The following is a 23,279-nucleotide window of genomic DNA, read 5'->3' as shown; positions in this document are numbered from 1 at the left end:
GAATATAAAGTAATGTTTAAAATATTAAAAGTTCCCTTTAATGTGTACATTGTGGGAAATAATATTTTATTCTAAAATGTATTATCCCACATTTAGGAAATGAAGTGTTTGCATCCAGGAAGAAGATATAAATTGAGGTTGAGAGCTCTTTTTTGGGATATGCTTGGAGAAGATTTAATATCTTGTTGTTGGATTTCTTGAGAAATCTGATTCGTTGGGCTTGGAGGACGAAATCTCTCTTGGTCAACATTCTTCTCGCTGTTGTGAGATATAGTCAGGAGAATTTATGGTGTTTTCATTTAGGAAACACACTGGGTTCATTAGATTTTCACAGGGCAGATTTAAGAAGATTTTGGAGCAGTTTGAAGGTGATAGTGAAGATATATGAGTTGCTATGAGCAGTGCGTGAACAGTGCCATGAACAGTAACGTGAACAGTGTCGTGAACAGTGCGTGAACAGTGCCGTGAATAGTGCAGCTACAGTGTGTGAACAGTGTTTTCAGCAGGTTCTATACTTGTGGAGTTCAGGTTTGAATTTGTTTATTATCATATGGTCTGTAATATTCTTCAGATCTGATTTGTATGCTTGGGGTTGGAATTAAATAAATACCATCAGCATTAATCTTCCTGTTTTTGGTATTTGATATGTCTGGTTGTTTTTTATATTGAATAAACTTTGAAAGCTTTACAATAAATATCAATTTATCCAATTTATCCTATTGCAAATCAAGAACCAAAAAAATCCAGTAGTCAGCTTGTAAGCCAACTGTTTGACAAAATTACACTAAGTAAAAAGAACATAAATTTAGTGCCGAACAGGGGGGTGTCCATTACAGTGGTATCAAAGCAGAAAATTCTGCCATCTTGTGGGAAACTTTCAAAACATATTGCAGAAATAAAACAGGTCCAGAATGTATGATTGAGCATGCGACAAGGGCATTATAATTTCCGCAATACCAGGGCCAGACGAAATAGAAATCCGGATAGTCAGAGTGAACAATCCAGTTCTTCCATTCAAATTGATATTGAGGATAGTCACACGGAATCGGAAGAGATTTTCTTCGAACAAAACATGGGTGAAAGAGGGGACCCAAATGAAGAGAGGTTCTTCAATATGATGAACCAATTCATGCAGGTTCAGCAGCAGACAACTCAGAGAATGGACATGATGTTGCAAATGATGGCTAGACAAATGGGCCTCAATGTGAATCAGGGAGGTGCTAATAATGGCAACAACAATGGTAATAATGACAATAACGCAGCTCAAGGCAACAATAATAATGGCAATCATAATGGAAATAATGGGGGACAGAATGGTAATGAAGCTGATAACTTCAGACATGTTGCATGCCCAGCTCGAACAGCGAGTTCCAGACCTTTATTACCTACCTTTCCACCTAGAGTTCCGGTTCCACCAGCAAACGAACCTCAGATCACAGAGCTTCAGGACCAATTTAGAAGGGATTGGGAAGGCAGTGGACCCGACTTCCAAGCAGCCATAACACTCAGGGATTATATGGACGTGAGAATGAGACACATGCCTAGAGTTGGTGATAGAAATCAAAATTTTGAGTTGAGGAAGAAAGTAGGGAAACTCTCCCTACCATATTTTGATGCTACAGGGAAAACTACAGCACGTGCTTGGGTGCAAAAAGTGGATACTTATTTGCAGATGAATCCTATGCCTGAGCAGGAGGCCATTAAGTATGCTGCTATACACTTGGATGGTATTGCACACGAGTGGTGGCATAATGGCATGGTGACTTTGGGACACAACCAGATTACATCATGTGTGGAGTTTACTGAGAGGCTGATTGAGAGGTTTGACACTAAGGATCCTGAATTACACTTCAAGGAATTAGCTCAACTCAAACAATGGGGTCCAGTGTAGACATATATAGCTGAGTTCCAGCGTTTATCAGTCCTTGTTACTGACATATCAGCTAGGAGATTGGTGGTACTCTTTGTTGACGGATTAGCTGAGCCACTTCGTGGTTGGGTTAAGGGACATGATCCACCCTCTCTCTTGGAGGCCATTAGGAAAGCTAGGGACTTGGCACCATCTTCACAGAGAAGTAGATTTCAGTCCAAAGATTCCCACTTCAAGAAGGATAAAGATAAGAAGAATCCCCAGCCCAAAGAAGAGTCTAAGAGATTAGACAATGAGACACTTAATGACCTTTGAAAGAAGAAGTTGTGTTTCCAGTGTAGAGAGCCGTGGGATTTATCTCACAAATGTCCTCTCAAGGCCAAGGCCAAACAGATGGCGTACTTCTCAGCTGAGGAGTCACTGACAGAAGGGGAGGATCAGCACTCTGATTCAGATGAGAGTAGTACTACAAAGAGGAGCAGCACTACTGGGGATGATAGATCATTGGCACGGTTAACAGGGGCTCAGAAGGCAATCACCTTTAAGGTGAGAGGTACTATCCAGGGACAGAAGGTGATCTCTCTTATCGACACTGGGGCTACACATAACTTTATAGATACACAGTTGGTAGCCAGGAGAGGCTTACAGACAGAGGAGCATGATGGTTTTAGAGTCATGGTGGCTAATGGCCAAAAGCTATTATGTACTCAGAAGGTTTCAAATCTTCACATTAGATTTGGAGATGGCTATGAGTTGGAGGATGATTTCTATGTTGTGGACATGGGAGATTACGACGTCATCCTCGGTATGACATGGATGGCATCGCTGGTTGAGTTCACTTTCAACCTAGCGAAGTTGGAAATGAGGTTTCAGCATGAGGGTAGGACTGTTGTACTCAGGGGACTTTCAGATGGGAGTTGCAGGGTAGTCTCTTTGAGGAGAATGGAGACTTTTTCGGCATAATGATATAGAGTGGGCAACAGAGTGCTTAGTTATGCCATCTTCACCGAAGCCTCGGGTGAAGAGTCATCCACCAGATATACAGGAGATTCTTGACAGACATGCCAAGGTATTCAGTGATATTCCTCATGGGGTTCCTCCTGACAGGGGTGCAGAGCATGTTATTGAGCTCGAGGAGGGAGCCAAACCAGTGATGATCACTCCCTATTGTCATCCTAAGAAACATAAAGATGAGATAGAAAAGGCAATTAAGGAGTTGTTGGAAATGGGGCACATCAGGCCTAGCAAAAGCCCCTTTGCTTCAGCTGTAGTTTTGGTAAAGAAGAAGGATGGGACAATGCGCATGTGCATCGATTATAGGGCATTGAATAAAAAAACAATAAAAAACAGATATCCCATTCCTCAGATTGATGAGTTGATTGATGAATTGCATGGAGCATGCTTTTTCACCAAAATAGACTTACGGTCTGGATACCATCAGATCAGGATGAGGGCAGAGGACATTGACAAAACTGCTTTCCGGTGTCATTATGGTCACTTTGAGTTTCTGGTTATGCCATTTGGGCTAACCAATGCACCTGCTACTTTTCAGAGTTGTATGAATCAGGCATTCCGAGGACAGTTGAGAAGATTCGTCTTGATCTTCTTTGATGACATCTTGATCTTCAGTAGGACTTGGGAAGAGCATCTGCAGCATCTTGAGGAGGTGTTGTTCATTCTAGAGAGGGAGTCATTGTATGCCAAGGAATCGAAATGCGAGTTTGGCATGACCGAGCTTCTCTACCTTGGGCATATCATTAGTACAGATGGTGTTCGGGTTGATCCCGAAAAGATTAGAGCTATAGTAGATTGGCCTACTCCCACGAACCTCACACAGCTTAAGGGGTTCTTTGGTTTATGCGGGTTTTACAAGAGGTTTGTTAAGGGGTTTTCACAGACTGCAGCACCTTTGACAGACCTCACTAAAAAGGGAGCCTTCGTATGGACAGAAGCATCGCAGCGATGTTTTGACCACTTCAAACAAGTGATGTCATCTTGTCCAGTTTGCTCTACCAGATTTCACGAAGCCATTTGAACTTCAGTGTGATGCTTCGGGTGATGGGATAGGGGCAGTATTGATGCAGGAGAAACATCCCATTGCATTCGAGAGTAGGAAGCTCCGAGGTGTTGAGAGGAGCTATTCAATCTATGACAGGGAGATGTTGGCCATAATGCATGCATTGGCCAAATTCCGATCATACTTAGTAGGTGGACGGTTTGTGATCAAAACTAATCACAATAGCATAAAATATTTCATGAGCCAGCGTGATCTTAATGACAGGCAGCAAAAATGGATCACTAAACTGCAGGCTTATGATTTTGACATAGAGTTTGTCAAAGGGAAGAAGAATGTGGCAGTCGATGCTTTATCCAGGAGACCGCATGTTTGCGCTCTAGTTGAGATTTCAGGGGATTGGAGAGATCGGATTATAGCAGAGTATGCAGGGGATACTTGGGCTTCTGGGATAGTTGCAAGTACCATACAGGATGATAGGTATATGGTGTTGGATGGGTTGATCGGATTTCAGGATAGGATTTATTTGATTCCTACATCACTGTTCAAGGGGGAAATTTTAAGGGCGTTCCATGATGCGCCTACAGCTGGACATCCTGGGATCTTCAAAACTTACAGGCAGATCCGTGAAAGGTTTACTTGGAGGGGACTTAAGGATGATGTGCAGAGATATGTGAAGGAGTGTGCAGTATGTCAGCAGAATAAGGGAGAGCACACTTTCCCTGCAGGGTTGCTTCAGCCTTTGCCCATTCCAGATAGGAAGTGGGAAAGCATATCCATGGACTTCATCACCGGACTACCTAGAGTGCAAGGGCGAGATTGTATATATGTTGTGGTAGACCGCTTGACAAAGTTTGCCCATTTCTTCGCTATACCATCTACTTACACAGCAGCGCAGGTGGCAGACCTCTTTTACAAGGAGATATTCAGATTGCATGGGTTGCCCAGGTTTATAGTGAGTGATCGGGATAGCAGATTTTTGAGTGCTTTTTGGCAGGAGCTCTTTCGGTTGTGTGGTACGGAGCTCACACCCAGCACTAGTTATCATCCACAGACGGATGGTCAAACAGAGATTGTGAATAAGTGGGTTGAGGTTTATCTGCGAAATTATGTGATTGCACAACAGAGGGCCTGGGTGAGATGGTTACACATGGGGGAATATTGCTACAACACGACATATCATATGTCTATCAGGATGACACCCTTCATGGCACTTTATGGCTACGAGGCGCCGAGCTTTGTTGAAATAGTCTTGGGGGATGGCAGAGTACCCAAAGCCCAAGACTCATTGCAGGATAGTCAGGACATCCTGAGGGAGCTCAAGGAGAATATACAGCAAGCACAGAATCAGCAAAAGTTGTATGCTGATCAACACAGGGTGGAACGCAGTTTTGAGGTTGGTGACATGGTGTATTTGAGGTTACAGCCATATAGACAGTCATCGCTCAAGAAGAGCGGAGCAGAGAAGTTGAGACCCCGGTTTTATGGCCCCTATAGAGTCATTCACAGGGTAGGTGAGGTTGCCTACGAGATAGAGCTTCCAGAGGGTAGCCGTGTGCACAATGTGTTCCATGTATCGAGGCTTAAGAAAGCCATTGGTCAAGGTGTGGTGCCTTCAGCAGATTTACCTCCGTTAGACAAGGAAGGGAGACTAGTGTTGATCCCTGCAGCTATTCTGGATGTCAGGGAAAGGACACTCAGGAACAGAATCGTTAAGGAATACTTGGTGAAATGGAGAGACCTGCCAGATGAAGATGCTACATGGGAGAATGAGCAGGTATTGCAACATTCAGGACCGAATTTGCTTGAGGACAAGCAATTTCAAGGGGGGCGGACTGTAATGTCCCCTTTTTAGCGCAACATGATATGGGGTATCGTTAGCCTATTCTGACACGGTCCCGAAGGCTAACAAGGACATTGGTGGGATCCTGAGGTGTTTTGGCCTAGGTGTTTTCAGTTTCAGGCCAATCGGTGCTGCTCTAATAGGGTTTCTAGACACTTACTATTTATAGTAAGTTAGTCTCCAAGCAGTGACTTGAAATTTTTAGTGTTCCCCTGGTTGGCATAATTATCAGTAAAAATATATTTGAAGGCGACAATGATTTAAAGGGATTATCAACAATGTTTTAATATTTAACGATAAAGTGTAAAGTTAAATTAAATATTTGACTTTATCGTTATATTATAAGGTTGGGAATATAAAGTAATGTTTAAAATATTAAAAGTTCCCTTTAATGTGTACATTGTGGGAAATAATATTTTATTCTAAAATGTATTATCCCACATTTAGGAAATGAAGTGTTTGCATCCAAGAAGAAGATATAAATTGAGGTTGAGAGCTCTCTTTTGGGATATGCTTGGAGAAGATTTAATATCTTGTTGTTGGATTTCTTGAGAAATCTGATTCGTTGGGCTTGGAGGACGAAATCCCTCTTGGTCAACATTCTTCTCGCTGTTGTGAGATACTGTCAGGAGAATTTATGGTGTTTTCATTTAGGAAACACACTGGGTTCATTAGATTTTCACAGGGCAGATTTAAGAAGATTTTGGAGCAGTTTGAAGGTGATAGTGAAGATATATGAGTTGCTGTGAGCAGTGCGTGAACAGTGTCATGAACAGTAATGTGAACAGTGCCGTGAACAGTGCGTGAACAGTGCAGCTACAGTGTGTGAACAGTGTTTTCAGCAGGTTCTATACTTGTGGAGTTCAAGTTTGAATTTGTTTATTATCATATGGTCTGTAATATTCTTCAGATCTGATTTGTATGCTTGGGGTTGGAATTAAATAAATACCATCAGCATTAATCTTCCTGTTTTTGGTATTTGATATGTCTGGTTGTTTTTTATATTGAATAAACTTTGAAAGCTTTACAATAAATATCAATTTATCCAATTTATCCTATTGCAAATCAAGAACCAAAAAAATCCAGTAGTCAGCTTGCAAGCCAACTGTTTGACAAAATTACACTAAGTAAAAAGGACATAAATTTAGTGCCGAACAGGGGGGTGTCCATTACATCACTTTGGATGGTACAATTGTTGTTTCTATCAATTGAGGACTTCTCTAGAATTGTGCTAAGTGCTAACCATTTCTCTATTTATATTCTAGCTTCCTACTCCAGAATTAACTCATCTTCTTGTGTGCTAGCTTACAGTCACAGGTCTAAACACAAACACGGGAAGGGCTTGGCACCCAAAGCATGAAACTCATGCTCTGAACTTTTAATCTACAACAAAATAAACTACACATGCAAGACTAAAAGTAAAGCATACTTTAAAAAAAACACGCACACAGACATGAAGAACCAGCTTCATTCATATTAATTCTCTCTGAATTTACAGTCTCAAAGCTTCTCTCTACAAGTTAAAGTTTTCTTGCTCATTACAATCATGGGCTTCTATAGTGCTTGATGACTCGAGTGCTAACAGACTTAGCATAAATCACTTATATCACTTACATTTGTGATTATCACTTACAAATAGGCACAAGAATTAGTTATCACTTACAACTAATTATGTGCACAAGAATCAAATCCCTTAACAATTGTGCTTGCTAACAAACTATCATGCAAAACACAGGGGACATTATATCACTTACATTTGCAATTATCACTTACAAATGGACACAAGAATTAGTTATCACTTACAACTAACTATGTGCACTTTACAATTGTGCTTGCTAACAAACTATCACGCAAAGCACGAGAGGCACTATTTGGTGCCACCTTTATCCTGGCACAAACTACGTCCGGTCCTCTAAACGCATCAAAATGTAAAAACACCCAAAATTTCAAAAAGGATGCATAAAAGCATCATTGTGCAGCATCATTATCTGTGACTTCTGATGCAATCTCTTTGGGAGCTTTTGCAACTACCTCTACAGGTCCCATATTTTTTAGTCTAGATTCTTGAGCCACTAATGCTATTTGTAGCATGACATCTCTTCTTGCGGGACATGATGCAAGCATGCACAAATGTTACAAAATTCATCAACCAAAAACTTGGCCTAAGCAATCATTGAAGTGCATGTGCATCTCCCCCAACTATAGTACATTGTGAAAAATAAATTGAATGAATGATTCAATAATCGAATGATTAAATTGAACGATATACACACGTATATATAGAGGTTACAAGACGATGTTCTATAATTAGAACATAACGTTGAAGTAAAAAATTAAAGAGCTAAACGCTAAAATAAGCGTGAAAGCTAAATTAAGCGTGAAAGCCAAATTAAGCTTAAAAGCTAAATGAGTCGACCAATAAAAATAGAAGATGACCACTAAAAATAGAAGATGACCATTATAGAAGATATTAATATTATTTTAACACCCTCCCTAATGGTCATCGTACTCAATACCCTATAGAAAACACTGCAGGTGTTATCATCACACATGCAAAGAACACTCTACTGCTACGGAGACCCTCCCAAGATCTGCAGAATGTAAATGACCAAGAGTACCAAAAGCCATCCAAGCGAATGTAGCCTTCACACGCGAATTAGAGATCTGGCACACACGAATTACTGAAGCCTGAAACAATGATTTTGAGGAAAAAATCAGCAAACCCTTTTGCAAAAGAGTACCAACTCCAAAACTAACTGCAAGATACCACGGTTGCAGATGTTCCCCTTGACAGGTGCGACCCAAACTGACTGCAACAAAGCATGATTTTTGAAGAAAAAAATGAATCAAAACCAGAGAACTTCACGAATTACAAATCCCACGTGAACTTCGCGTATTACAGATGATTTTTGAGGAAAAAATCGTAAAAACCAGCAAACAATTTTTGAAGAAAAAATTGTGAAAACCTAGAAATCCCACACAAGCTTTGCGGATGACAAATAATAATTTTTAAGGAAAAAAAATTCTAAACCCTGAGAACAATTTTTGAGGAAAAAAATGTGAAAACCAAGAAATCTGAGGTTACAAATCATCGTTTTTGTGGAAAAAAAGGGTAAAACCTAGATAACTAAAATCTTACGCGAATATCGCGGATTACAAATGAGATAATTTTTAAGGGAGATTATAAACCCTGCAAACAATTTTTGAGGAAAAAATCGTGAAAACCCTGGTACCTGTAAGACGAGGTCTGGCCTAGATCAATCTGATAAAGGTAGCGATATTCAGATATCGTGAACATGCACTGTTTCCAGGTGTTGTGGCAGCTATTGAACTTTTGACTGTGTTCCAACATGATGTTAAATATGCCATCACGAAAATGGAGGTTGAACGAGGTCAACCTAGTGAAAGCATGAGACAGAAGAATCTGATTTGATTTAAAAATCAGAATAGAAGCAACTGCTGAAAAAATCTGAAACCTTGGAGGAGAATTCTGGCACAAATTCTAAGGCGCAAATTTTGAGGTTTGGAAGAAACCCAGAAATTAAAATTTTTTGCAAATTTAAAATAGCATCAACGGTGCCCAAAAGACAGCAAAATTCCCGACGTCCACAAAATTAGCAGAAATTGCGGATTGTTTTTAAATTCCAAGGCAAATTCGCTGACACAAAATTCGAGGCACAAAAAACGATGCACTCAAAAAATTTGACGACGACCCAATTGAGGTCTCGAAAAACCCACCAAGAATCTGTAACCAGAGTAAAAATTCGACTTGAACTGAAGGGTTAAAACCCTAGTCGAAAATTGCAAAAACCCTAGGAAAATTTTCAATCTGCAAAAAAAAACTCCAAGTTGCAAGCCCAAAAATATACAGAACCCTAAAAAAACATGAACTGCTTCCCAGCACAAAGAAATTCGCCCACGAACCAGAAACCCTCGAAACCCTTAAAAAGCCTTCAAAAAAGCAAAATCGTTTTTTAATAAAAAAAACAATTAAAAAAATCTGGAAAATATTCCAGAAGAAGGCCATGATTTTTTATTAAAAAATTTGCCAAACTTAAAGAATCCCATTGACCCGCTCTGATACCATGAAAAATAAATTGAATGAATGATTCAATAATCGGATGATTACATTAAACGATATACACATGTATATATAGAGGTTACAAGACAATGTTCTATAATTAGAACATAACGTTGAAGTAAAAGATTAAAGAGCTAAACGCTAAATTAAGCGTGAAAGCTAAATTAAGCGTGAAAGCCAAATTAAGCTTAAAAGCTAAATGAGTCGACAACTAAAAATAGAAGATGACCACTAAAAATAGAAGATGACCATTATAGAAGATATTAATATTATTTTAACACATTGCTCATTTAAACTTAGGAATTTTTGTTTCAAGTTCATGTACAGTTGAGCAATGTTTCAACTTTAGAAGATCGGCTTGTTTCTTGCTGCTGAGGCCTTGTAAAGACAACATGCCCATAATTTCAATCCACGAACACTAGAATTTTCTCAACTAAAACTCAAAATAGACTCCAATATAAAAACTTGACAACACATGTATCATGGAACATAGTGTACTTCACAGTACAAGCATTTTATCCATCCTTAAATTCTCTGAAGATGGATCTTGGAAAGGATCTAAAACATTTACATATGTAGTTGACTCCAATTATCTTGGACATTATATCACACTGCAGAAAAGACAACTTGAAGCACTAAAACTTGACTGCAGTTGCAGAATCTCTCCAACAGACCCAGAAAACATAATAGATTTTGTATCCAATAGTCTAGCATTTTCTTCTCTCTTACGATTTTGCAACTCAAAATTCCAAGTTCCAACCAAACCAATACTGATTCCTCGAAAGCAACCAAAGTTTAATTTGAGGGTTCTTCTTTGGTACAGAATTGAACAACTAACAAACAAATTCAGAATTAACAACTTCAAGGTCAACACAAATTTCATAATAATACTGATTTGACTTAAAAATCAACTCTCAATTGCTCACTTAATATGTAACACTTTAACAAAATCACAAATAATTTGCATGAGTTCTTGATCATCCCACTTGTCAAGGATTTTGTTCCAATCCATTGGACAAAACAGAAATAAATTAAACTTCAACAGTAGGTAGACTACTCATATCTTATGTCATCTTGATCCACAATTAGTTAGTCCATTAAAAAAAATCATCAAACATATTGGATGGAACTAAAGTACTTTATCTCTCAGATTCTTAACTCTTTTGATGCAAAAGAAATGAAGTACAGATTGTGTCGACCAAAAGATCTAAAATCTCTAACCTCTGTGTGCAAAGGAACCTGAATATAAGATGTGTTACTGGTTCAGGCCCTAGGACCTGCCAATTCAGGTCCAGTTCAGGTCCAGTTTGAGTTTGAACTAGGGATTATCCAAGGTCCCATCTCAGACCTATGGGTCCATCTCGGATGAACCTAGGCGGACCCACAATGAATTTCACTGCCTTTCAACCCAGCTGATGAATTTGGGCATATTTTTTAAAAAATCTTCTAATTTGACCAAAACTACATCTGCAAACACGAACACATGCATTCCGAGACTTTCTGAAGACAAATACAAATTCATTTCTTTTATTGTGAATGCAAAACAAAAATACCATCCATCCTTACTGAACTTTCATTATTGCTTGCCATTCATGAATAGAGTTGAATATTATGAACGTTCCGAAGTGGTTGATTTGCTATTTCTACACATTTGCAAAAGCCAATTTGTTGCCAAGGAGATCATACAAGAAGATATCTGCAAAAAAGCCAGGTTTTTTTTCAAGTTTTTGGTTTTTATTTTTTTATGAAGGACCTCTCTTGTTTTGTTTTGTTTTGATTCTTTTTTTAAAATGATTTAAGTTGCATACATAGTTTTTTTTTTGTTTTCATTTGTTTTGATTCTTAGAAGGTGTTGTTACATAGTTTTTTTTTGTTTTCATTTGTTTTGATTCTTAGAAGGTGTTGTTTATTGAACTTCTTGTCATAGGTATTCCAATGGCAACCAGTTCTAGCTCCATCATGGGCTGGCTCAACTTCAAAATATACATAAATTCTCCCCTTCGAAAACATGTTGAAATGATACAACAGCTTCCAGGTGGTGGAAGTTATGTTTATATTTGCAGTGAGTGTGATGTTAGGTATTCAAGCTCATTCAGTTGAGTGAAAGGTCATTTGTGCCACATCCCTAGACTAGGCATCAAAGCTTGCCCAAGAAAAAATGGTGCACCCATTTTAAAAGCACAAGTCATGGTATTTATTAATGAGCAGGAAAGAGAAAATCGAGCAACAAGTCACAGATCAAATCACCATTTGTTAAAGAAAGAATATGGAGGAATGAAGCCCCCCCCACCCCACCTTCTAATCTTCAACTTATGGAGAGCCACCCATTTTTTGTCTCACCAAAAGAACAACCCATGGCCTTTCCACATAAGAGATCAAAGGGACCCTTGGAAATGGCATTCAAAACGAATCTCAAGAGATTGTCGATCAACACAAACTGAGATGTCTCTATACAAATGGATTGGCTTCCAATGCCATTCATTCATCATATTGGCAACAAATGGTGAAAGCAATTAATGAGGCTCCAAAGGGTACAAGGGCTTGGATTTTGAGAAAGTGTGTAGCACCTTATTGAAAAAAGAGGTGAAGTTAGTAGAGGGATCACTAAAGCCACCAAGGGATCCATGGGCCAAAACAAGAGTGTCCATCGTTTTCGATGGATGGAAAGATACAAGAAATCAGCCATTGATCAATGTTATTGCAATGTCCCCTAAAGGGGCACTATTTTTTAGAGTAATGGATTGTGAAGGGGAGATGAAAAATGGTTCATTTATTGCGAAAATTCTAATGATAGCCATTGAGAAAGTAAGACCTCAAAACATTGTCCAAGTCATAACAGAAAATGCCAAAAATTGTAGAGAAGCTAGGTTATTAATTGAGGTGCATTATTCACATATTTATTGGGTACCTTGTGTTGTCCATTCCCTCAACCTTATGCTACAAAAAATTGGCACAAAAACTTATTGGATCAAACAGGTGTATATTGAGCCCAAAGAGATCCAGATATTCATCACCAATCACCATGCATCACAAGGCATATTCAAAACCAAAGTTCGCAAACTCGGACTCAAGGAGTAATCGACAAGCCCAACATTTTCAACTCAGAAAAAAATTGGCAACTTGGAAAATACTAAAAATTAAAATTTTTTAAAGAAACATATTCATTATTGCAAAATTCAATTACAAAATGTATTAAATTAAAAATTGACATCTCAATCGAGAAAATGCATGGTTAGATAGCAATGCCAAAAACAACATGTGAAAAACATGTTTTAACCAATGGTTTACGTGCGTCGACATTTTTACCCACATTTTTCCTGCATCTATAAAAACTTGAGAGTTAAACTTGTAAAAACTCGCCCAACAAAAAACATAGAGTACTCAACAACTCAGAGAGTACTTGCAAAGTTTGCAAACTACATTCAAAACCTTGTCAAATTGGAGTTATTTAAAGTAAGTGAAGCAATAAGATTGATTTTAATAAATATGTTTCACTTTATTAAAAAAGTTAAGTTTTTTTTATCATAATTTCTTAATTTTGATTTTCATATAAGTTGTTGAGACCCATTTTGCCTCCAACGCAATTGTCTTCAGATGACTTGTGAAGCTTCGTGAGGCACTTTCTAGCATGGTCATCAACGCAAATTAGTTCATATGGAGGCAATCTTGAACAATGGCAACAAATATTAAGCGGATGATCCTAAATAACGTTCAATGGGATCATGTTAAAAATCTCCTCCTAAGCACATATTGAGTATGATCAATTATACCAACATGGATAGGTTTTGTTAGGGAGAGATATATGATGGCATCGACTCAATGATTGAGAAGATGAAAGCCATCATAAATGCAAAAGAGTAAGATCCTTAAGAAATTTTCTACAAACAACTACACAAAATGATTGAAGAGAGATGGAACAAAATGACCACCTTGTTACATCTTCTCGCCTTTGCATTGAGTATCAAACATTATAGTGCTGAACTCCTTTAGGTGTCAACAAGAATTGCTCCATATAGAAATGTTGAAGTCAACCAATGGTACAAGGTGTTAATTCTGGTAACCTCGGTCGCACAATTTCATAATTCTGATGCTTACATGTTAACATATTAGTTTATACGATAAACAATAAATGTTATCTTATGCCACCGGTTACACCCCTTCATGTTATCAGGCTGGGAATGTTATCTTATGCCACCGGTTACACCCCTTCATGTTAACGGGCTGGGGTTAAACGATTTATAATAGATCGCAGTCAATCAAGCAAGCAAATTGTTTGTTAACGTGCAGTGACATTAGGAGTGGTACGTGGGGAAGAGATGTGTCTTCCCACGTGGGAAGACATATCTCTTCTCTACGAACCCTCTCATTCACATATATAACATGCATACAATGGGAGGGGGACAATATCAAAATTAATAAGTGTTGTGCTTCCGTTCCATTCACACTACTACAGTTCGAAGTAAATTCCAGACTATATCTTCATCTGTTCTAGCCTCTTGATCACAGAATTTAAATAAACTTAACATGGTATCAGAGCTACATTAAGGAAGATCAAATTAAATTTTGTAATGATCATATAGACCTTCACCCGGCTCTTAGTAGATCACATTCCTATAATCCTAATGGCAACCGGAGTTAAGTTTGAAGATCGACTAGATGGAGCATCAAATTTTGTATCTTGGAAATTTAGGATCATGCTTATTTTGAAAGAAAATAAAATTGACTCCCATGTCAAAAGTGAAATTCCTGAACCCTCTGATGATACAGAGAAAATTCAATGGAGCAAGGACAGTGAGAAGGCTCTTAAGATAATTGTGGATTCACTGAGAGACCACATTGTGCCAGTTATTTCTAAATAGGAAATGGCTTTTCAGATGTTCAAAGCCTTAGCTGACATTTATGAAATCAACAACACTAGCAAGGCTCTCACCTTGAAGAATCAACTACACCATATGAAGTAGAATAAAGGAGAGACAGTTACATCCTATTTCTTGAGGATCACTGAGCTTAGGGATCAACTATCCACTATTGGACATCTAGTAGACAACAAAGAACATTCTATGATGGCCCTAAATGGACTTCCTACCTCGTGGGAATCGTTCATTCAAGGAATCAGTGCTCGTTCTAAATTTCCTAAGTTTGATAGATTGAAAACCGATTGCATTCAAGAGGAATCTCGGCTTGTCACAAGAGGAATAAAACAAAACAATGGTAATGAGGACATTCAAGTTCTAAACTCTAATTCCCACAAGAAAGGAAAGAAGAAGAACTTTAAGAGAAAGAGGGACAACGGCTCAAATGGAAAGAGGTCTTCAAAGAAGAAGAGAGACATTTCTGAAGTACAATGTTTCAGATGTGACCAATATGGGCACTACGCAATGAAGTGCCCAGACAGGATCAAGCAACAGGGTTCAATGGTAGAAGTTAAAGAAGGAAGTGATTCCGAGAGACTAGTCTTCTACTCAGCCCTCTCTAGTCAAGTCACCTCCAGTTCCAACACATGGGTGATTGACAGCGGAGCATCTCGACACATCACTGGATTTCGTGAGAACCTACATACACTTGTGGAAAATTCAAATGAAGAAGTGACAATTGGTGATGACTCAAATTATCCAGTTATTGGAATAGGAACCTACAATATCAACCTAAAGTCAGGCATATCCCTACAGCTGACTGGAGTTCTATTTGTACCTGGTATAAAGAGAAACCTTGTCTCAATTTCTACACTTGAAGATAAGGGTTACAGATTAACCTTTATGGAAGGAAAGGCACTTGCTTGGCCAAAGAACTCCACCATTAAGAAAGCCCACACCATTGGAGTAAGACAAGGGAGCCTCTACAGACTTTGCACCACTCCACCTCAAGCCTTGATTCATGAGACTCCAAATTCAAATGAACTCTGGCACAGAAGATTAGGGCACCTTCATTTCCATGCCCTACCTAAGATAGAGAAGATGGTGATTGGCTTACCCAAGCTATGTCACAATTCTGAAGGAGCCTACAAGGGGTGTGCCTTGGGAAAGAATACTAAAGGGTCTTTCAATTCTAGCAACAGTAAATCCAAAAATGTATTAGAATTAGTTCATTCTAATTTATGTGGACCCATGTTTGTACCCTCCTTAGGGGGATTTTTATATTATATAATATTTGTAGATGATTATTCTAGGAAGACCTGGATATATTTTCTGAGGTACAAAGAGTTTGAAGAAATCCTTTCTAAATTTAAGGAATTCAAAGCTCCTGTAGAAAACATGATAGGTAAGAAAATCATAACCTTAAGAATAGACAATGGGGGGGAATACACTTCTGATAAATTTAAAGATTATTGTATAAATATTGGGATTAAGAGGGAGTTAATTGTACCTTATAACCCACAACAAAATGGGGTAGTTGAAAGAAAGAATAGGACTATAGTAGAAGCTGCTAGGGCTATGTTGTTCGACCAAAATATAGAAACCTCATTTTGGGCTGAAGCATCTAGGACAGTTGTGTACATTCAAAATAGATGTCCTCATTCTCTTCTTGATAATAAAACCCCTAAAGAAGCCTTTACTGGTAACAAACCTAACATAAGTCATCTCCGGATCTTTGGGTGTCCAGTCTATATTCATGTTCCCAAAGAAAAGAGATCAAAGTTAGAACCTTTTGGAAAGAAAGGGGTATTTGTTGGGTACAGTGAAACCTCTAAGGCTTACAGAGTATACATACCTGGACAAAGGCAAGAAGAAGACAGCATTCAGGAGGTCCAAAAGCTCTAATGAATTAGAACACCAAGATCGTCCTACAAGCATGGATGAGGATCCCACCCCTGAGATTCAGAGGGAGACCCCTAAAAACGTTGAACATGAAGTTCAAGACTTACCTTTGGAAGAACATTATCCCGAAACTAGGAAGAGACCACTTTGGGCTAAAAAGATGCTTCAAGAAGCTGATAATTATGCTGCTCCAAAGGGGACCTTCACAGAAAGTAAGAGACCTAACCTATTTTCCAGTTATGTTGCCTTGATGAGTGAGACCATTGATGCAGAACCTTCCTGTGTTGGAGATGCTCTCAAGCATCAAGTTTGGAAAGATGCTATGTCAGAAGAGTATCAGTCAATTCTGAAAAATGATGTCTGGGATATTGTGCCTAGGCCTAAAGGCAAATCTGTGGTATCTTCTAAATGGCTCTTCAAAATCAAACATGCAGCAGATGGCAGCATTGAGAAGCACAAAGCAAGGTTTGTTGCCAAAGGTTTCTCACAGAAAGAAGGTATTGACTATGAAGAGACATTTGCTCATGTTGCCAGATACACTTCTGACCGAGCAGTTTTGGCTATAGCAGCATCTAAAGGATGGAAAGTCCATCAAATGGATGTTAAGACTGCTTTTCTAAATGGTAAGATTGAAGAAGAAGTTTATTTGGAGCAACCTGAAGTTTTTGTGATTCATAAGACTGAATCACATGTCTGCAGATAAAAGAAAGCCCTATATGGACTGAAACAGGCCCCTAGAGCATGGTATGAAAGAATTGATCACTATCTCTTGGAATTAGGGTTTTCCAAGAATGAAGCAGATTCAAATCTCTACTACAAAGTAATCAATGGTGAATTATTAATTCTTATTCTTTATGTTGATGATCTACTGATCACAGGAGAGGATAATCGTATTTCTCGGTGTAAGAAAGAATTAGCCTTTGAGTTTGATATGAAAGATTTAGGAGTTCTTCACTACTTCCTTGGATTGGAAGTTTGGCAGCAGGCAGATGGTATAATCCTTAATCAAGGAAAATACACCATTGATACACTCAAGAGATTTGGAATGATGGATTGTAGATCCATGACCACACCTATGGAGACAAATCTGCACAAGCTAAAGGAAGCAGCTGCAGAATCAGAGTTAGCAGATCCTACCCTCTACAGACAAATTAGAGGATCTCTGATGTATTTGGTAAACACAAGACCTGATATAAGTTATGATGTTAATACACTAAGTCAATTCATGTGTGAACCTAGGGAAATACATCTTGTTGCTGCAAAGCATATTCTGAGATATCTTTGAGGAACTATTGGTTTTGGTTTGAAATATAAACATGTAGACCTTGACCTACATGGATTCACTGATTCTGATTGGGTTGGAAGCGTAGTTGACAGGAAAAGCACATCAGGATGTTGCTTCAGTTTAGGATCAAGAATGATCTCATGGATATGTAGAAAACAGTCTCCAGTTGCTCAGAGTTCTACAGAAGCTGAATACATTGCAGCCTCCATGGGAGCAAGAGAAGTAGTATGGCTCCAGAAATTGCTTGTAGGACTGTTTTGTCAGCCCTTAAATCCTACTGTCATCTATTGTGACATTCAAAGTTGCATCAATCTTTCAATGAATCCAATATTTCATGACAAGTCTAAACACATTGAGATTCCTTATCACTATGTTCGAGATATGGTGGAAAGGAATGTGATCCGACTGAATTATATTAGTACAGGTGATCAGATTGCAGACATTCTTACCAAGCCTCTCTCTAGGATCAAGATTGAACACTTTAGAGATAAACTTGGTATGGTTGAAAATGTTATTTAATTTTGAGATAGAGTCTCATTTATTCTGATATACTAATATATTTAAGATGTTTAATGTGTAAACTCTTTCATTTGTCATGTGTGTGACTCCATGACTTCATGGGCCCCCTGTGAACATTATTGAAGGGTGACGACTTTTCAATAATGAACACTTGTTTCAAATTGATATTGTAGGGTGACGATTTTACAATTATCAATTTATCTATCTTGATGGATATCATGTGACTTGATATCTGTGGACATGTCATGATAGTATATATCTCTGAGACATTATGGTAGATATCAGTTGGTTGGTATCATTAAATAAACCATAATTATGATAGAGATCTTCATGGTGAATAATAAGGACATAATATTCATGGACATGCCATGAATCATTATCAGTATGGTAGGCATCATGTGACTTGATGTCACTGCACATACCTTACTTGATAACTATGAGTTATGGTGAGTATCATGAGACTTGATATTCATTGTTGAACCATATCTCTGAATATCACTATGGTGTGATATCTCTTCTCTTCACAATCAATGGATGAATTGTGATGTTTTCTCTAAACATGAAATATGTCCTCCCTAGCTAAGAGGGAGAGTTAATTCTGGTAACGTCGGTCGTACAATTTCATAATTATGATGCTTACATGTTAACATATTAGTTTATACGATAAACAATAAATCTTATCTTATGCCACCGGTTACACCCCTTCATGTTATCGGGCTGGGAATGTTATCTTATGCCACCAGTTACACCCCTTCATGTTAACAAGCTCGGGTTAAACGATTTATAATAAATCGCGATCAATCAAGCAAGCAAATTGTTTGTTAACGTGCGGTGACATTAGGAGTGGTACGTAGGGAAGAGATGTGTCTTCCCACGTGGGAAGACATTCTCTTCTCTACAAACCCTCTCATTCACATATATAACATGCATACAATGGGAGGAGGACACTATCGAAATTAATAAGTGTTGTGCTTTCGTTCCATTCACACTACTGCAGTTCGAAGCAAATTCCAGACTATATCTTCGTCTGTTCTAGCCTCTTGATCACAGAATTTAAATAAACTTAACACAAGGCAGCACTTTGTACACTCTTCATTGAACCTGACATGTGGAACGTAGTGAGGATTGAATTCATGGATTTTGTACACTCCAACAAATTTAGTATTGTTTAATGTCCCCTACTAGGAGGCTGCCAGTTTCCCAATAATCAACATCCATTACTTAAAATTATCATGCCTTAAATTAATTTATTAAATTAAAAAACCATATTTATTCATAGTACAATTGATAGTGGCTATATTCAAGCCCCTTACTTCCTTTCTAATCCTCAACCCTAGATGGGGATTTACTTGTCTAGGGCACGATGACACCAGCTCCATAATTGGGCACAGGTTTCAAGAACATTTGTCCAGACCACCCTTGGGGCTCACCTAATTTGGGATGGATTTACTCCGCCTCTCCCTAACAACACCACGCCTCTCCTTATGGGAGGGGCAATAGAAATGATTAAGTAATTGGGTTATGAGTAAACTAACTTTTAATGTATTGAAAATAAATATGTAAACAATTCAAATTAAGTATGATTGTCATACATATTGCAGTCTCTTTTAATATTACTATTAAATTCTGCATAAGAACATTATCAAGCTTCATATATTAAGCTTACATATTAAGCACATCCCCATGCATACCACCAAGAACAAGGATGTTACTGCCTGTAACTTAATAACAGTTCTAATCTGATCTGATCGATGGTGATCACCCTCGATGCTTTTGATTCCTTTCCTTTATATCTCTCAATGTAAGGGAGAGGTCACACCTCTTCATCATGTATGCCCTTTGGCAAGAGACACACCCTTTCACCATTAGCACCCTTTGAAAGAGTGCAACTCTTCATTATTTCTGCCCTTTGAAAGGGAGACAACCTTTCACAATCAAATCTGCACTTCTTATTTAAGTCAAATCTGCACTTCTAATTCCCAGAATTATCCCCCTTCAAATGAGATCTCTTCTCCCTTTTATACCTCATATTTGGGGGAGTCACAACTTATCATTTCATGCCTTTTGACCATTCATTAACTTTAATCAAAATTTAATTATATTTTAATTTTATTTTTATTTTTATTCTTTTGTATTTTAATTTTATTATTATTATTATTATTCATTATTAAATTATATTTCAAAGTGGGGACATTACATATTGATGCTCTTCATGACAAGTATAAGGTTGATGTTCATAGTTGATGTTACTTCTACAACCAATCGTTCACACACCTACAACCTCTTGCAATCAAAATTTTATTGCAAGTTTTATAAAAAAAATTATTTTTAAGTTTCATTTATATTTAATAATTTAAATTTTAAGCCTATAGCTCTGAACTCTCTAATTTTGTTTTAATAGGTTGCTAGTTCATCACATCTAAGAAGAATTGAAGCACATACTTTATCCACTCAGTGAAGTGCAATTGGCTACACTCAAAAAAGGTAAAGGACTAAGTGTATGTGCATTTAAACTTGTGCCTCCATTCAAAAAAACAAGTGGCTACAAGGGGACACAAGGAAGTGGGATAGCAAGCCAAAGCATATCTTGAAATGCTTCCACCTCCCACCTTGCTGCATTTAATGTTAAAAACAAGTCAGCTAGCAAATATGAGAGTACCAATGTTGGTGCTAGTGCTAATGCCAATTGCACTATTTGTGGTTCTTCTAATTTACTTGTACCTACATCATCTAATGTGAATGGTGATGATGAAATTTTGAAGACCCATATGATGATACTTAACCCGTGATGGCTAATTGTTGTAACTTGACATTATTATTTTTAAATTTATATATATATATATAATATATCAAAATGTTCAAGTGTGTGTGTGTGTGTGTGCGCGGGCGCATGTGTGTGTGTGAACCCAACCCAAAATATTATTTCACCAAACCCACGAACCAAACCCCCAAACCTGAACAGAAACTAGTACCAAGATCAAAAACTTAGCATATAAGCATAAGAAAACATATACCCACAAATATGACATGTGGTTACATAAATAAAGAATATTGAGAAGAAAATTCCCCTAGCAAAACTAGAAGCACCTTAAGTTAGAAATCTTCACTAGTAAAATCAAGGGCCACAAAAAAGGGGAAAAGAAGGATGCATCATGGCCGGCATGCAATAAAGTGGCCTCATGGATGAAATGCCACTTGGATTGACCCTTCTATCTGTTGTTCCTATCAGACAGCTTTTTCATTCATTTTCCCCGTTCTTCTCCCTTTACACATGATCCATTCAAAATCACACCTACTTATAAATGGGAAAGTTTTCTTACCACCCAAAATTTGGATTCTCACTGAATGAAGAAAATTAGCCCTCACTGCCACAATGATTGCCCTACAACTTCCCCTTAAACAAAATCAACAAGACACATGCCCACCAACCACATCAGTGTCACTATACTTTGCAAAACCATGTCCTCGATTGTTTTTTTCTTCTAGGCCAGATCTTCTACTAATGGCAATGTCTACTCTATCTAGTCATCTTCCTCCAACATGAATAGGTTAAACCAACAAAGCTAAAACACAATAAATAATTGCTCGCAAGGTACAACAATCCAAGTCTGCTCAAATAATTGATTATTTTACAAACTTTGGCATGTTTTCCTACAAGCGATGAAATTGGGATTTAATCACAAATAAATGAAAAACTTTATGCATTTCAACCCTCATTTTTCCATATAGAATTCAAACTTTTCAAAGCAGATAGAAGAGCAAATTTAGAGTTTGAAGAGGCAACATAACATTGGAGCAGCATTGCAATTTGCATCCAATTGATCCATGTAAGGCCCTCTAAGGGCCCTTCTTCAAAAAAAATTATTAAACAAAATTCAAGTAAAAACCCTAGCATTAAACATAACAAAAAGTAAAAGCCCTAAAATTGAAATGATCACCCTAATTATTATTATTTAAGGACATGGTTAGATTTTTTTTATTCAAATTTATACTAAATGTAACAGCTAACCCTAGGATTAGCCATTGAAATTTTAGTAATGCCTTTTAAATTTTTAGTATGTACTAACCCTAACCTTAAGCCTTAATTTTTAGGGGTTTATGATAGGAGTTGGCAATATTTTTTGCATTTCAACCCTCATTTTACATTACAATTTGATTTGCAGATTCAAAGGCAAATTTAGAGTTTGATAAAGCAACATAAAATTGGATCAAATCCAATCAACTAGGGTCTTCAACAACTTTGAAATTTGTGTCCATTTGATCCAAGACCCACCAAGGCCCCCTTTTTAATTTCTTTTACTATTTAAAACCATAAACTTTATACATAAATGAAAACCCTAAACGATAACCCTAATTATTATTTTAAGGCTATGGGTTAGATTTTTTTAATTTAAATTTATAATAAACATAACAATTAACCATAAATTGGGGTTGACCCTATGGTTTAATGGTGAAAAAGTGGCATTTTTAATGGTGCCACAAAGGTTCAAACCCCACAAAGGACAGAGAGAGAAGGAAGAGAAGGAAGAGGAGGAGAAGAGGACAAAGGAGGATGCAAAAGAGGACATGCGTTAATGTTGGAGAAGAGGTCCCCTATTTGTGGCCTCACCTAGAGCAAGGGCCAGGCTAAAAATCCTTGCGCTTCACGAATCACAAAAAACAATTAACCATAAACTAATTTTTTGGGTCTAGGATTATTTGTTGTAATTCTTTTAAAATTTTAGTAAGTCGTTTAAAACATTGTGTACTAACCCTAAACCCTAATTTTTAGGGTTTATGATAAGGGTTAGAAAAAATTTTAGTTTCTAGCATGTGACTACCAACCTTGACCCTAAATCCTAATTTTTGTAGGGTTTGTTGATTATGATTTTTTTAAAATTTCAAAAAATGAAATTGACCCTAACCTTAAGCC

The 23,279-nt window shown here is 37.6% G+C and overlaps 1 protein-coding gene across 1 annotated transcript in view; it reads right to left on the bottom strand.

Annotated features, from left to right (window-relative positions):
• LOC131077852 (transportin MOS14) overlaps nucleotides 1-23,279 on the bottom strand; it is a 334,725-nt gene that overhangs the window by 299,174 nt on the left and 12,272 nt on the right. The gene's annotated exons all lie outside the window — the stretch shown is intronic.

Source organism: Cryptomeria japonica, chromosome 9 (assembly GCF_030272615.1).
Source record: "Cryptomeria japonica chromosome 9, Sugi_1.0, whole genome shotgun sequence".
In the NCBI taxonomy this organism is placed as follows: Eukaryota; Viridiplantae; Streptophyta; class Pinopsida; order Cupressales; family Cupressaceae; genus Cryptomeria; species Cryptomeria japonica.
The sequence above is the reverse complement of the archived record's forward strand: the minus strand, read 5'-3'. Positions and strand labels throughout refer to the sequence as shown.